The sequence below is a fragment of the Cnephaeus nilssonii genome (genome assembly GCF_951640355.1).
Source record: "Cnephaeus nilssonii genome assembly, chromosome: 14".
NCBI classification, from domain to species: domain Eukaryota; kingdom Metazoa; phylum Chordata; class Mammalia; order Chiroptera; family Vespertilionidae; genus Cnephaeus; species Cnephaeus nilssonii.
The window spans coordinates 12,036,952-12,053,514 of NC_137085.1; the positions used below are offsets into that span (position 1 = coordinate 12,036,952).

A 16,563-nucleotide genomic window follows, 5' to 3' on the forward strand; every position below is an offset into this window, starting at 1 on the left:
TGCAAGCAGCGCCATTGGGGCATACATTTTCTAATGCAGACTCCTGTGCAACCTTGGGCAAATCACTGTTCTTGGCCGCGGTCTCCCCATCTATAAAAATGAGTACCTAGTACTCAGAGATACCCAAATACCCTCTCATACCATGTTCAAATTCTAGTCCCTTTTTCCTCCTCTAATATGCTCTGGTCTTTTAAAAAATATATTTTTATTTATTTCAGAGAGGAAGGAAGAGGGAGAGAGAGATAGAAACAACAGTGATGAGAGAGACTCATTCATCGGCTGCCTCCTGCACACCCCACACTGGGGACCGAGCCGGCAACCCAGGCATGTGCCCTGACCAGGAATTGAGCCATGACCTTCTGGTTCATAGGTTGATGCTCAACCACTGAGCCATGCCATCCAGGCTAATGTATCTTTTGAAGTCAGGGTCTCCCTCGGGACTGGAGGAGGGGATGGGTATGTGGGGGAAGGCTAGGAGCTTGGGAGGCAGAATCACGTGACTGGAGTGAAAGAACAAGTGACCATCATTCAGACATTTATAAGTGAGGCTGCCTTCTTTAGAGGTCTAACAGCCAAATGTGCAGTGTGAACATGGCAGGCCCCTCCATCCCTGGGACTCAGCCTCTCGAACTGCATAGTGAGGAGGTTGGTCTTGATGACATCTAGGCCACCTCTCTTGGCCATCTCTGATGCCCCTTTTCTCCTTTCGCTCCTGGGATGAGATGTTTTAGCCTTGTTCTTCTCAAGGCATTTGAGAAAACGTGGGCACCAGCATTTCAGCGGCTAGCCCCTCATTGTCATTCATCATCATACCTCTGAGAGCAAGAAAAAGGAAAAAATAGAGGCCAAAAGGTTTTGGTGGCACCAGCGGGTGATTGGGTCAGAGAGAGATCAGAGTCCTTAATCTCGGTGACTTGGGGACTAATTGGCATTGACCCAGATCACGTAGGTAGCCGTGATGGGTAGCCAGGGGTCTGAGAGGCCACAAGACAGGCCCCCGCTTCAGGGTCTCAGCCAGGGTGACACCTCTCCACTGGCTCCATTCCCTCTCCTCCTAACCTCCTCCATCCCTCTATCTACAGATTCGTGCTGGGGAGAAAAGCACGTGGCTAAGAGACTCCCTGAAAATTATGGCTGACTGAGAAGGAAGGGGTGAAGAAACCTCACCGACAGCCTGGAGCAGATACAATGCAGACGTCTCCAACATCCAGAAAGGATGTCATTCCAGTTGAAGAACCTGGAATTCCTGACACAGGAGGGCCTGCTGGGCGAGGGGTCCCTGCAGCTGTGACCCCACCGGTTAACACATGGCCTTTCTCCAGCCCCTTCGCCTCTGAGCCTCATCCCTCTCACCTAGAAGATGGGGAACAGCCCGGCCCTCTCCCATTCACAAGGATGCAGTGAGGATAAAATACACACTATTCTATTGAGAACGCATGATGATTAATCATGCACTTGTTCACTGCTTGAACAAACCTGAAACAGCGAAGTGAAAAATACAAAATAAATTAAGCGGAGGGTAATTACTCACTTTGCAAAAGAGTTCTTTACAAAAAAGAAGCAGTGATGGCTTTTTCAAGCATCGGCTATTTTATGGGTTTAAAATAAAAATCACTTATAAAATTTGAGCCAAGATGTGCCCCGAGTACCGTGGGCCACATGTACGTGACCCGCCCAAGCCACAGATGCCATAATGCAAGGGGTTCAGACACCCCGGATGGGAGAGCCTGTGGGGAGCGTGTGACTTCTGCCCTCTGCTTCAGATGGTCCCTTGCTCAGAGTGGCTCCAGCCTCAGTTGCCGGCAGATGGCCAGGGTCACAGCGAGCCTCCATGGAAACTGGAGAATTGTCCTTCCCACTTCCTTCCATCTGGAATATTATACCACTTTACATAATGTGTACATTCAGCTGAACCGGCCAATTTTCACTTCGCTAGTCTCACGCCTGATTATATGCAATTCCTGTTCTTACTGCCCCCCACCTCCGTGTCTCTCTTCTCTTTCATGGGTCTCCCCATCCGCCACCTTTGTTTCTCAATCTTTGTGGTTTTGTAGCTGCCTCCATTTCTCTCTTTGACGTCTGCTTCTCCAATGTTCTCTTTCTCTCTGTGTGTGTTTCTGTCTGTTTGTCCTGCTCTACACCTCGCTTCCCTGGATAGCACCGTCAGTGCAAAGAAATTGAGTTTGGGTCAGAGGCCCAAGTTAAATCCCGACCCACCTTAATTTCATCCATCTACAAAGGGAGTCTATAAAAGGAGAGTGTCTCTATAACTCCATGGGTTAACGTGAAGATCACATAAACTATAGCATGTAACGGTGCCTGGAACAAAGACAACATTCATTTTCTGCTAAAGCCATCCCTTCTTTTCATCCCACACCCTGGCCAGCCCCCACTTTCTGGCATTAATTTAATTGAAAATCAGTGCCACTTCCCATCAGTTTCTCTCCTTTTTTAAATTGAATTTATTGGGGTGACATTGGCTAATAAAATTATATAGGTTTCAGGTGTATAATTCTATACTACATCATCTGTATATTTACTGTGTTTTCACTGCTCTAAGTCAAGTCTCCTTCCATCAGCTTCTCTTACAAAACATCTTTACGCCACATTGGCTGGTATATGATGGAGAATTGTTGTGAATCATTCAAATTAAGCAGCGTGTGTCCAAGTGGCCCACGCCAAGCCTCACAAGGGAGTCAGGATTCACTGGTATGCCCATTTTCGGTCACTAGGGAGATCAGAGCAGGCTGTGTACCCCTTCCTGGGAGAGGCACCTGACCTAGCGTGACCTGTGTGACGCGGCGTGAAATCCTGATGCGCTGTCCTGCGGGACAGTCTCTGTGTGCCTCCCCACCCCTTGTGGTTGCTACAGAGCCAATTAATGAAGTCTTAATTAAGGGACATTTAATACTGCAACCAGGAGGTGGGGATGGAAATACACACACACACACACACACACACACACACATACACACATACCACACACGCATGCACGCACGCACGTGCACATGCGTGAGCCTTTAGTCATCTACACTGACATGAAAGCTGCCTTCAGTCGAGAGAAAGGAGAAAGGACAATGTGGTGCAATGGGCTGGTTCCTTATCTGTGGTATCAAACAACCAGAAATGGCTATTGCTAAGTGCATGTGTGTTTTAAGTGGTTTTTGTGGAGATCCTTTCTGCTCAGAATCTGTCTTCATGCCTTCAAATCCATCACAGTTAAGTCCTTTGTGGGTTAAGCATTGCCAACATTGGGAGTCCTTTTTGCCCCTGATTTAATAATTCCTATTTGTTGAATATTTGACATATAATGTGGCAGGTACTTTGTATTGATTATAATCATTATAATAACCTGGCAAAGAGCAGGAAATTGAAGCTTGGGGGGAAATGAAGCCATTTGCTCAAAACCATACACTAGTTAGAGGCAGAGCCAAGATTTCAGCCCAGGTCTGTCTGAATTTGATGCCTGGACTATTTCAGTTTTGGTCTGACTGCCTCTCTAGAAACAAAACAGAGCCCACCATGCGGGCAGTGCAGTTTGGAGCAAATGAACCTTTTGCACTCGGATGTTGAGTGTGACTCAACACGGTTAGCATTAGAATAAAGGGATCGAGAAAAAAGCAAGCGAGTGCAAAGGGTTAAGGGGGTGGCAGTGTCTTGTCTGTAGTTCCCCCAAATTCATATGTTGAACCCTTAGTCCCCAATGTGATGCTATGTGGAGATGGGGCCTCTGGGAGGTAATTAGGGTTAGATGAGGCCCTGACGGTGGGGCCCTCATGATGCAATTAGTGTTCTTAAAAGAAGTGGACAGTGCCCCCCCTCTCTTCCTCTCTCTCTCTCTCTCTCTCTCTCTCCCCCCCTGCACCAACCCAGGAAAGGCCATGTGAGGACAAAATGAGAAGCTGACCATCTGCAATCCAGGTGGAGAACCCTCACCAGGAACCAATTCTGCGAAATCTTGATCTTGGACTTCTAGCCTCCAGAGCTGTGAGATACACGTTTCTGTTGTTCCGGGCCACCAGTCTATGAAATTTTGTTGTGGGAACCCGAGCAGACTAAGACCTTGTCATCCTCTCCTGGGCCCTTTATGTAGAGACAGAGTGAACACTGGTCCTGGGACCCCTACAAATGGAGGGGGACACAGCAGTAGCATTTTTCATCTCTATTGTCAAAGTATGAAACCAGCTCATTAGACAGGAAGTTCTAAGGGAAACGGAGGGAAGCTGCTGTTGCTCACTACCCCCAATACAGAGCACAGTGCCTGGCATACAATCAGTGCTTGCTAAGCAACTGCAATGAATTTAATGCACTATCTGGGTTCCACACACTCTCTCCACCTCCATGGCTACGTCCCTGGCCCAGGCCACCATCAACTCTCGCCTACATTATCCCATTAGCCTTCTAAGTGGCCTCCCTCCTACCACTCTTGCCTCTGTCCCTACATATTTTTCTCAAGAGAGGGGCCAGAGAGATCTTCCCAGAATATATGTCAGCTGGCATACGTCCTCAGCTCGAGTTCCCCCGAGGCACCCACTGCATTCGGACTGGAAGCCGATGTCCTTACAGTGTCTGCGGGGCCCCACAGGCTCTAGCCTTTGGTCCCTCTGTGACCCCATCTGATGTCCTCTTAATATCCAGGGAAGCTGAGCCACCTTCCCCTCCAGGATCTTCCTCAAACATGGGAGGCCCAACCTGCCCTTGAACAGCCTAATTAAACTTACAATCACTCCTCTCGTCCATACCCACAGCCCCCTCTTGTCGCAGCGCTCTTCACATAAAGATAACATATCATCTTCTAGCCTATGATCCAATCAGTTTATTTGTTACTACACACATTCCAATGACCTGTCTACCCCTTGCCCCCACCTGTCTGCCCCCTGCCTCCACTGCTCCAGGATGGTGGCGATTTTTATCTGTTCTGCTCATTGTCAGGGCCTGGCATCCTGATTACATTAGGTGTCAGAGTTGGGCAGAGCATTGCTTTCGATGAAGTTGGCAGCACCTAGAATTTGGGAGCTGGAGAGCACTTAGAAAGCTTCTCATGTAAATTATAAATGGGGAAACTGAGGCCCAGAGAACAAAGAGGCATGTCAAAGGTCACAGCAGGAGTAAAAATTGCAGATCTAGGAAAGAAGCCCACGGAATTTGTCTCCAAATCCAGTACTTCTTCCATTCACTCATTCCATTACTCATTGCACATCAACGGTGTGCTAGACAGTGGGCTGGGTTTGGGGACAAAGCAATGAGTAACACAGACACGACCCTGCCTTTTCCCAGCACACAGTCTCTCAGATGCTAGTAATTAAACAGAATCACACAAGTAGGTTTGTGATTTCAAGCTGTGATGATGTATTGATAGTACAGGCTAGTGGTGAGGAGGTTAAAGAGATTTCTAGGATTCCAATCTTAACCCCACCACTTCCTAGATGCGTGACTCTGGGAAAATCCATTAACTTACGTGATTTATTTCTCTCATCTGCACATGGCGATAACAGGGCATTATATGATGTAACTTCCCACATTCTAATATCCCTGAAATGAGGACTTGTCTGGTAACTATTGGTGTCTTATGGTTAATATTGACAGCCTGCTTTCCTTACTGGCACATTAAATATGGCTTTATTTATATTTGATTTTCTCAGTTTGGTTTCAGTCTGACTGTATCTACTGCACAGGGTCATGGAGAGGATTATATGAGGTCAGATATGGGAAGTGCTGAGAAGACTGCCTGGTGCACACGTTTGCACTATGTAACGTGCATCATCATCATCATTATTATTATTATTTACCATAAAGAGGAAATTGAGTACTCTAATGGAGCGTAAACGAGGGACAATGACTGAGTCTAGAAGGCCAGTGAACACCTCCTGGAGGAAATGGCATTTACGCTGAAACACGGAGGAGGGGTGAAGAAGTAGCGATAGGCTGGAAGCAGACCTGCTTCCGAAGAGACCAGCACCGACAGAGACCCTGTTAGACTGGCTGCTGGAAATGACGTACTATTTACACGTGTGGGAACACTTCACAACATGGAGTGTGGATCCCAATTACTCTCCAACTCCAACCTGTAGTTGTACCCCATCTTCTGTTTCCATGCCCTTGTCTGTTGATAACTCATTGGTCATAAGGTATTACAATACATTGAGAAGTTCCCTGGAGTCTTTTTCGAAATACCATTTTTGGAGGCCCTTGTATGTTTTTGTAATATACTTGTTAAATACAATTAAAATAGAATCTAATTTAAATGCCATTAGACTATATTTTTTAATGATAAATTCTAGTCTCAGAAATTGAGAGGCGCCTTCCTTTTTTGAAAAGTACCCCACAGATCATCATCAGAGATACCTCACACTATCTTCCTACATGCGACTTTACAATACGAGATTTCAGATCTCTCACATCGTTTTATTTTTTCAAGTTCAGAAGCAAAAGTTGCCTTGAACCTTCAGTGGGATTGGCAAGGTCCCAATAAGGAAAAATGTTCAAGGTCGGTTTTGCAGCCCTTTCTAACCTCATCCTTCCCCAGGTTTGTGCAGTCAGTCCTGTTGCCTGCCATCGTGGGCTCTCTGACATTTTATGACCTCATCTTTGACACAGATTGTCCTTTTCCAAAGGACCGCAACCCTCTTCCACAACATCACATTTTACAACCCATTTAAACCAAGTAGAGCAAGACTCCCAAACAGAGATATAAAATGGTTTCCCGGCAACTCAAAAATGCTGCCACAGGTCCACCTCTCAGTTCTGCACCTTTCCCTTGTCCCCAGAGTCCAATTGGGTCCTTTCATTTTTTCACATCAACTCCTTCTATAAATTCTTTGTCCAAAGGCTTCATACATGCCCCTGAGAATTCTCGGCAAACACTATCTAAAGAGAATGCCAGACTGCCTCTCTCTTTGCTAAGCAAACTCTCACACACTGACTCCTCGAAATAGTAGCTTGTCACTCAGCTTGGGTCCAAATCCCAGCTGTGATACTTAGTAAATATATGACCTTGGGAATGTCAATCATGTACTTTAAGATACAGCATCTTCTATGGAAAATGGAAGCAATAATAACTACCTAGAATGTTGTTATGGAAACCAAGGTAGTTATGTAAAGTTTCAGCATGATGCTTGGTACGCAGTAAGTGCATAATACATTGTTATTGTTACTCCAGCTCTCATGTACCCCCTCGATATCTCGCCACAATGATTCTCTTCACTGGAAGTTATAGCGGGTCCTTGTCTAACACCTCCATCTGCTATATATAGATAATGAACCTGCACAAACTGGATGAGTCTGGTGAGAGAAATGGGCTTTTATAATTAACGTTCATTTACATGGACTTTAAGCAGAACAGCCTTGGTTGGCTGTTGTTCTTTGAATGACTTTTGTTGAAAATGGTTTTTTAAAGTTTGATTCCATTATCCTGCATGTCTGAATAATAAGACATGGGGAACATTAATTGACAATCAGTTTAGACAAGGCATTGTTTAAATTGGGTCCCAGTAAAGTTCAAGACCAAGGAGTGCTGAGGTACATCCAGCATTGTGGATTCTAAGGACCAGAGGGACTCACTTCACGGAGGACTGATTTCCCCAGTTGAGGCCCCTTGGAGTAGCAGCATAGTTGACACAGACCAATTGTGAACAGGTAAGAGATAGAGCTTACTTTAACTGAATTCAAGAAAGACTAGTACCCATTTCGAGAGAGAAGGCAACTTCCAGAAGAGAATTAGCTGCACCAGATAAAGGCTCAACAAAAAACAAATCTCAGCGGGAAGGCGGGGGTGGGGAATTGGGGAGAGATTGACAGGGGAACTTATAAGCGCATAGCCCAAGGACACAGACAGTATGTGTGAAGGCCTGGGAGGGGTGGGTGCAGAGTGGAGGGGGTCAATGGGAAAAAAGGGGGACATCTGTAATACTTTCAACACTAAAGATAAATTAAAAAAAACAAAAACGTTTAGCCTAAATGACATTGTCAGTGCCCAAAGAGCTATGTATGGTCCTGACCTCAGAACAAGGCACCCAATCTATTGCCCAGGCCTTGATATTTCAGTAACTGAAACTTGCTCCTCATTAATCCATCCATCCATCCATCCACCCATCCATCCATTCATCCATCCATCCAAAAACTGCATTGATGCAGGAACTGTTTGAATCCCTGCGATATGGCAATAAGCGATATGAGCGAAGGCCAAGTTCTTATAAAACTTATGTTCTCATATACACATTTCTCTTTTCTGCTGTGACAGAAAGTTGGCTCTCTCCTGCTCATTTAACTGCACATCTCACCTCTGCACTAATTGACTTAAATCCTACATGTCTGCCACGTTACCTAGAAACCCACCATGTTACAATCTCCTTCAAGGCAGGGCGGGCTCCATCTCTGTGAATTCTTGGACTCTGTAACTTCGTAACGTCCTTGTGTCCCTTTAAACTTTAGTAATATGTGGCTCCAGCAAATATCAGAAACCATATGTGAACCTGAGAAATATTTAGTGGGATATAAGACACATGTATGATGACATAACTATACCCAGGGTATTATCATTTCATTCCAATTGCAAATGAAAAGTGGCTGATGAAGACAAGAAAATAAACTGATTTTGATGGTGAACATGACTGAAGTTCATATCAATTTGAAAAGAAAATTCAATCTGCTTTAAATGCCACCTACAAATTGTTTCAATCATACTTATGCTCTACGTTATTAGTGCTGAGAAGGTCATAGAAACACAGATTTTGAGCTGGAAAATACCTCAGGAACTATTCAAGGTTGTAACTTGTCTCTTGCTACTAATTTATTGAGTGACACTGGGCAACCTGCTTAGCCTTGGTGGCCCTCAGTCTCCCCATTAGATGAGGCTAGATGACCTCTACAGACCTGAATTACCTATATTTAAAGTATGTGTCCACTAAGCTCTTTGTTGGAGAGAGGGAACATACAGTTTGTGGTATGTGACATGCCCAAGGTTACTGGCAAATATGTGGTAAAGCTGGCACGAGGATTGAGGGCCTGGGACTTTGTTAATTGCACACGTTTAAAAGTCACATGGGGACTCAAGGAAAAGTCAGCAGACAGGAATGTCCAGGTTATTATAAGTTTCACGTTAGGTGGTCAGCCCTAGAGGGCAGGGACTCCAACTAACTTTCTTCTCCCATAATCTAATACAGTTGTTCATTGCTGGATTCAAGGTATCTCTTAAAATACAGGGTGTCCTAAAAAACGTTTACATACTTTTTTTTTGATAGCTCAATTGATGTTTCTTTCTTTTCAGATTTAACCCATTGGAATGAATAATTATTCAAAGTGTGTATACATTTTTGGGGACACACTCTGTATTTGGTACAGTATTTGAAATTTATTAAATTAATTAAGTGACGACACAAATGACTGAATAACTGATTATACAAATAAAATGAGGCACTATGTTTGGAGTGCCCACTGTATATTAAAACACTATAGTCGGTGAATTTTAAACTTCATTCTTCATCTCATTCTCACAACAACCCTGCAGAATAAGAACTATTCTCCTAATTTTTGCATAGGCAAAAAATGAGGCATGTGTATGTTTAATGACTTGTCCAAAGCTCCACAACCAGCAATCAGAGAAACAAGGATTTGAACCCGGTTCTGTCTTACTCTGAAGGATATCCCAGTTCTACTCTGGTTCACTAAATGCTTGGATGAGGCAATAAATAGATGAATGGATTCATGACTAAATGAATGAGTGTTCTGCTGTTGTCTCCTGTGGTTTGGGCCATAAGATTTCTATACAGAATTTAGCGTGATACCACACACGCACAGAACTAGAAATTTCACAGTAAGATTCACCTAAGATGACATTCTTCAGAGACAAAGCCTGACCATTAGAACTGTTTGGTGCTCCGTGTTATGAGACTAGAGCACACAGACTTTGCATGCTCTTTTCTGTCTTCAAAGTGGGAACAAGGAGCAATGGTAGTCTATCCTGGGAAGGAACAAGCCTGCATTGAGCCTTCACTGAGGCACGTCTTTGCCTTGGTCCTTGATTGGTCTGTTCTCATCCCACCCACTGTTATGATGGTAAATATTTAATGATTGGCCTTCCAAGGAAAATAAGCCGTGCTTTGTAATATTTACTTGTTTTAGTAAATATTAGCCTCATACTAGCCAATTTCCAAGCTAGCTACATGACATAAATGAACAAAGAGATGGGAAGAGATGATAACAATCAAGTCTCAGGAGTCCATACAAGCCAGCTCCAGTACACCATGGATCCAACTCCATAATCAGGTCTGTGAGTGGTCCTAATTGTTAAAATCCCTGGAAAACACACCCGAGCTGGGCTACAATGCAACAGCCAGGAACACCTGGCCAAGTTCACCCATGCATCGTGACCACTACATATTCCTCAGCAGCGGCATCACCCCACTTTCCTCCTTTTCCCCACTCAGTTGGGAGGAATGAGCTTTCCTACTGACATAGCCAGTAAAGCTTGTAAGGTATGATGAGCAATGCTCGGACTCCATGACTTTGTTCAACCCTATACATCCCACCCAAAGGAGAAGGGGCTTATTTGAGGGAAGCTGAGCCATCTCTGACAGATCCAAGGCTTGGGTATGTACAGTGCTTGGGGACTTGGTTTTTCCATGACGTCCCCCAAATTCTAATTCCCGATGAAAGGCAAAAGAGGGGATGCCCAGCTGTTCCCTCAGGCGTGGATGTTCCCGAAAATGGTCGGACAGATGTGAAGGGCAGTTTCCCTGCTTCAGTGGCCAGCAAAGTCTTACTAAGTCCTTGTGGTTCTCAGGATCCTTATCTCACTATGAGGTCTCTTCACATTACCTTCCCAATGTCATCCCTCGCCACTCCCCTAGTCCTCTCCCTCCAACCCATGTCAGCACATTCACTAGGGAACAACACGACTGCTCCACTCTCTGGTTTCTGGAATCATTCCAAACTTCCCTCCTCTTTTTTGCAATGATGAAGTTCCTTCGGCTAAAGCGCCCGTCCTACTCACTGTCGCTACCGATTACATAAGGCTCTGCTAGAAGGCCATCTTCTCCATGATGTAGCTCCTGAAAGCCCCACCTAGAATACCACCCTCCCTGTTCTCTAGGCACAGGGTACTTTAGGAGTGCCTGCCCTTGATGTATACCAGATGGTGTCTTTATAGTCACTGTATATGAGCATATTCCTTTCATCCCTGTGAAAATGTGAAATCCACGAAGGCAGGAGCATTGTCCAATGTGTCTGTGATTTCTCATAGCACTTGACACAGAGACTTAAGAGTTCGGGAATTAAGAAAAATCTTCATTGAATCAAATCTAATGAATTGAAGTAAATTTTGCAAAGTGGGTCTGAGTCAAACCTCATGAAAATATATGCAGGGATCTTACGTGCCCATTTCCACTCTTCATTTGTAGAGAGCCCCAGCCATGTATGGCCTGAGGGACTTGTAGCAGTAGGGTGCTTTGCTGGGCACTGGGGTGGGAAGGATACAGGGATAAATTAGATATAGTTCTTGGCTTTAAGGAGGTTACATTTAGAAGGATAGATAAGTTTTTAAGCAATAACTGATGGATTTATACACACGCACACACACACACACACACACACACACACACATATACAGTATATATAATTGATTTCAGAGAGAGAGAGACAGAGACATCAATGATAAGAGAGAATCATTGCCTCCTGCACGCCCCACATTGGGGACTGAGCCTGCAACCTGAGCATGTGCCCTGACTGGGAATTGAACCGTGACCTCCTGGGTCATAGGTTGATGCCCAACCACTGAGCCACACTGGCTGGGCAGCAATAACTGGGATGTTTTAATCAGATTTTTAGTCAACAGAGGTTGTTCTCTGATGATACTGTAAATGTCACCCATTCACCAAACAAAGATGAAAGATAGTTAAGTGAATAGAACTTTGGAAGGCAAATAATTAACGACAGAAGACATTCCAGGGAGAGGGAGGAGACAGAACCTTAGTGGGAAGGTAAGGGTGTTTGGGGGACAGTGTGAGTAGGGCGGAGTGGAGAATGCAAAGAGGGATGGGTCTGGGGAAGTGGCTCAGTGGAAGGGTGAGACCAGAGCATTCTAGAGGTCAGGCAACTGGCACTGGGCAGTGCTTTGTGGTCTGATTTCTCCAGAGCTGGGGAGTACTTAATTTGAGCACATATATAAGTGGATACGGAGGAAGAAGCTAAATAATAGTGCATAGGATTGTTTCAGGGAGCATGGGGAGGGAAAGTCCCTCCCTCCCTCCCTTCCTCCGTCATTATTTTCTGTGAACTAATTATATGTCAGCATTATGCTAAGTTTTTTAAGACAGAGAGATGAGCGAGGCACATGTTTTGAATCCCCCTTCCTCAGCCCCTAACAAAACGTGCAGTCGGGTGATAGATCCAGACAAGGAAAGGATAGACTGTGGACGGGGACAAGACTATGCCACATGAAAGCACAGAGGGTTTTAGAGCAGAGAAGGGGGCCCCTTTATGTCAGGACTAGGGATGGCAAGCCAGGAATTCCTGTGGGAGGAAGGACGTTTGGGTTGAATAAAACGGAAATTAAAAGAAGCCCCTGGTCTCCGAGTAAAAGGGGAAGAAAGGTATTTCAGGGGGCAGACACAGTCTGTGAAAGAGATGTAAGTGTGCGAGGGCATGGGGTCTTAGGGAGCTGCAGGTATTGTGCCTGGAGCCCTGGGCACATGGCAAATAGAAGCAGAAGATGAGGTGACATAAGTGGGCTTGGTCTTGTCGGATAATTAGATTAACAGCTAGGGTGGCTGGGCCTTTTATTGCTTGTGTAGAAACAAAGGGACTACTTGGGAGGGAGAGTGTGCAGAGCCTTGCCATCCCAGGGTATCCTTTAAGCCCAAAACATCTGCAATCGATGGCAGCTCGTTAGAAATGCGGAATCTTAGGCCCCACTCCAGACCTGCTGAGGCGCCACAAGCAGTGTTTCCTTCCAGCACAGACTCCGGAATGGGAATCTGGCTCTGCCATCTGCAGGGGCTACGCCTCTGGTCCTCTCACCTGTCTTCTCTGGATGTCAATATTCGCAGCAATAAAGCTGAGAAGGTCAGTGGATTCTGTTGACATTTTCAGCTATAAGGTTTGTGTGTGTGTGTGTGTGTGTGTGTGTGTGTGTGTGTGTGTGTGTGTGTGAATGTGTGTGTGTGTGCGTTTAATTCTAGGGGATACTGGTGGAAGAGCTGCTCATTTTTAAAACCGGCTAACGCATGGCTGCTGCCTGGATGGCCCACTGTTTGGAATTGTGCCCTCAAGCCTGTGGCTAAAGGAAAAGGTCATTAGAAACCACAGACATGCACCTGAAGGCAGATTAGCAGGGGAAACCAGGTCAGACCCTCCGTACTCAGCACTCTGCCGAGCTGGGGTTTCAGGGATCGGGGCAGAGAATAGGATCTCTTCTGTTCCCTCCCACCAATAACCTTCCCTTCTTTTTAAGGAAAGAAAGACAAAAAGGAGCAGGGCCAGATTGAGAAGCACACAATTCTACAAGGCTTGGGGTGAGAATTATCAAGAATGTTTGTGTGTGTGTGTGTGTGTGTGTGTGTGTGTGTGTGTGAGAGAGAGAGAGAGAGAGAGAGAGAGAGAGAGAGAGAGAGAGAGAGAAAGAGAGAGAAAGAGAGAGAGAGAGAGGTGGGGTGGGGTGGGGAGAGAGAGCTCTAAAGCCCAAATGTCTGACTGAAGAGAAAGAAGACCCAGCTGTCTGGTCAAATGGCACACTAGAGCTGCATCACATTTTCCAAACAGCTTCCCCAACAGGCCTATGTAAAGGCTGCGAAAGTGTGTCTGAACAGGCTCCCAACTACACGGTAAGAGAGAATGGTGGTTATAAAGCCAAATCCTGGTCTGACTCTGCAGAGACAGGGTGAGCCTGGAGAAGCCCTGTCCTTACTTCTGAACTGGTGCCCACAGAGAAGTGGGTGAGCCCTGGCCAGTGTGGCTCCGCTGATTGAGCATCATCCCATGCACCAAGAGGTTGCCAGTTCGATTCCAGGTCAGGGCACATGCTCAGGTTGAAGGTTCGATCCCCAATAGGGGGCATGCAGGAGGCAGAGGATTAATGTCCCCCCCCCCCCCCCCCGCCGCTCTCTCTCTCTCTCTCTCTCTCTCTCTCTCTCTCTCTCTCTCTCTCTGTCTCTCATCAGTAAAAACATAATCTTAGAAAAAAAGAAGTGCGAGAGAACTGGGAGGAGGGAGCACCGGGCCACAGAGACCACTCAGTCTGGGCAGAGGCTGCCCCTGACATCTGTGCATGAGTTTTCCAGACAAGACTGCCAGAGAGGAATGAGGCTCCAGAAAAAATACAGCGACACACATGGCAGGAAGGAGCAGAGGGTGGGAGGGAGCGAGGAGAACGGACTTCTAATACCAGCTTCATTCCTACTTGCCTGTGACCTTGGCAAGTCTCTGTAACTCCTGTGTCCCTATTTGTGGACATTAATACCGGCCACTTACTGAGCAATAACCATGAATAAGATATTGTGCATTTACCATAAAGAAGAGAGTATCTTATGGGTTTAAAGGTCATCTCTATGCTGTTGACTCATAGATTTCTGTCTCCAGCTGAGACCTCTGCTTTGCATTCCACTTTTGGACCCCAAAGCCCACTTTCCATCTCCACTTGGTGATTAGTAGTCACCTTGAACTTATATTCACAACAACACTTGGGATCTCCCTCACCTCAACCCTGACCCTCCTCCAGCACCTACCTCCTGACCCAGCAAACGACCTCCAAACCCCTCCACTCCACTGTTCAGACAGAACAATTTACAATCATCATCGATTCCTATTTCTCATCTTCCATATCCAATAACACAACTTTATCAAATCTACGCCCTACATATATCTGGAATTGGACTGTTTCTCACATCTACTCCCCTAACCTCCTTGGTCCAAACCACTTACCAAGTCTTGCCTTGATGAGAATAACAGTGCCCTTGAGTGCCCCTGTCAATTGGCCACAAGCAGCCGGAGCAATGCCACTGAATGTAGGTTAGAAGACCCATCCTGTTGAATGCAGGTTAGGTCATGTGGTTCCTATGCTCAGAATCCTCCAGTGACTTCTCATCTCACTCAGAGTAAAACCCAAAGTCCTTATCATTCTATCAAGCCACCTAAATCTCCCCTCCACAGTCTTCCTCTTCTCAAGTCTGCCTCCAGCTCCCTCCCCTGACTCCCCTCAAGCCAAGGCGGGGGGGGGGGGTGCGTCTTCCTGCTAGTGCTGAACCCTGGGCACCTCCCTGTGCTCCTGCCACAGGGCACTGGCCCTTGCTTGTCTCCCCGTCTGGAACGACCTCTCCAGGATAGGGGCAGGCCTCCCTCCCCGCCACCCCCCCCCCCCGCCCTGAAAGCGCCTGCTCCAATGTCCCCTTCTCAGAGAAGCCTGCCCTGACTCTGTCTGGGTAGTAACAATGCTGCTCCCAATCCCACCCAGCTTAGCACTAGCTGTGCTCTGTGCTCTCCCAGCATTGACCATCACCTGACAAGCTGTATGTATATTTACCTGCTTGTGTACTAAGATGGAAATCTTTCTTTTCCTTCTTTTTAAATATATTTCCTTCTTTTTAAATAAATTTTTTTATTGTTGATAGTATTATAAGCTATGCATATAACTTCTTTGGTTTATCTCTTCTCGTCCCCTGAACCCCTCATCACAATGATGGAAATTTTCTATACCTGAGTTGTCGAAGAGGTAGCCACTAGTCACACGTAGCTATGGAGCACCTAAAATGTGACTGGGGACCTGAATGTTTACTTTTATTTAATTCTAATTAAGTTACATTTCAGCAGCCACATGTGGCTAATGGCTGCTATGTCAGACACTGCAGATGTAATGTCTCCGTAGAATTTCAATGTGATCAGGGCAGAGATTTTGCCTATTTTGTTCACTGCTATGTCCCCAATGCCCAGAAAAATGCCCGGCTGCTCAATAAATACCTGTTGAGCGGATGACTACAGTATTATGCTAGGAGCTTCCTAGGCATTAGCTCATTCCATGTGAACAACAGGCGTGCAGGGCAGACGCTATGTTCGTTCTGTGCTGCCGAAGAACACCAGGTAGTCTGTACCCTGTGACCAACATCTCCCCATTTAGGGTGAGTTAAATCCTGGAGATCTAATGTACAGCACAGTGAATATAATGAACACCCTATTATACATTTGAAAGGTAGTAAGATCTTACATGTCAGCATCATAAAATACGGTATGTGAGCTGATGGAGGTGTTAATTTCATCATGATAGTCATTTCATACTATGTACGTGCATTCAACCATCACACTGTACACTTAAACTTACATAATGTTATGTGTCAAGGATATCTCAATGACGCTGGAAAAATGACAGGGAGACCACACTGCTAGTCGGAGGTAGACAGGCTCGAAGCTCAGGGATGTGCGATGACATTCAGACACTGCTTTGTTAGAGCTGGACTACAGACTCTCTGAGATTCTGTGATTCTGTGGTTTCCTGAGAACTTTCTCCCTCGTCAGCCAATGGCAGCACATACTTTAAGCACCAACTGGATTGATGGGTCTTTACATGAAGCCCCTTGTCAA

The 16,563-nt window shown here is 45.8% G+C and overlaps 1 protein-coding gene across 4 annotated transcripts in view; it reads right to left on the reverse strand.

The window, feature by feature from the left end:
• Positions 1–16,563, reverse strand: part of ASTN2 (astrotactin 2) — a 749,503-nt gene that overhangs the window by 413,414 nt on the left and 319,526 nt on the right. The gene's annotated exons all lie outside the window — the stretch shown is intronic.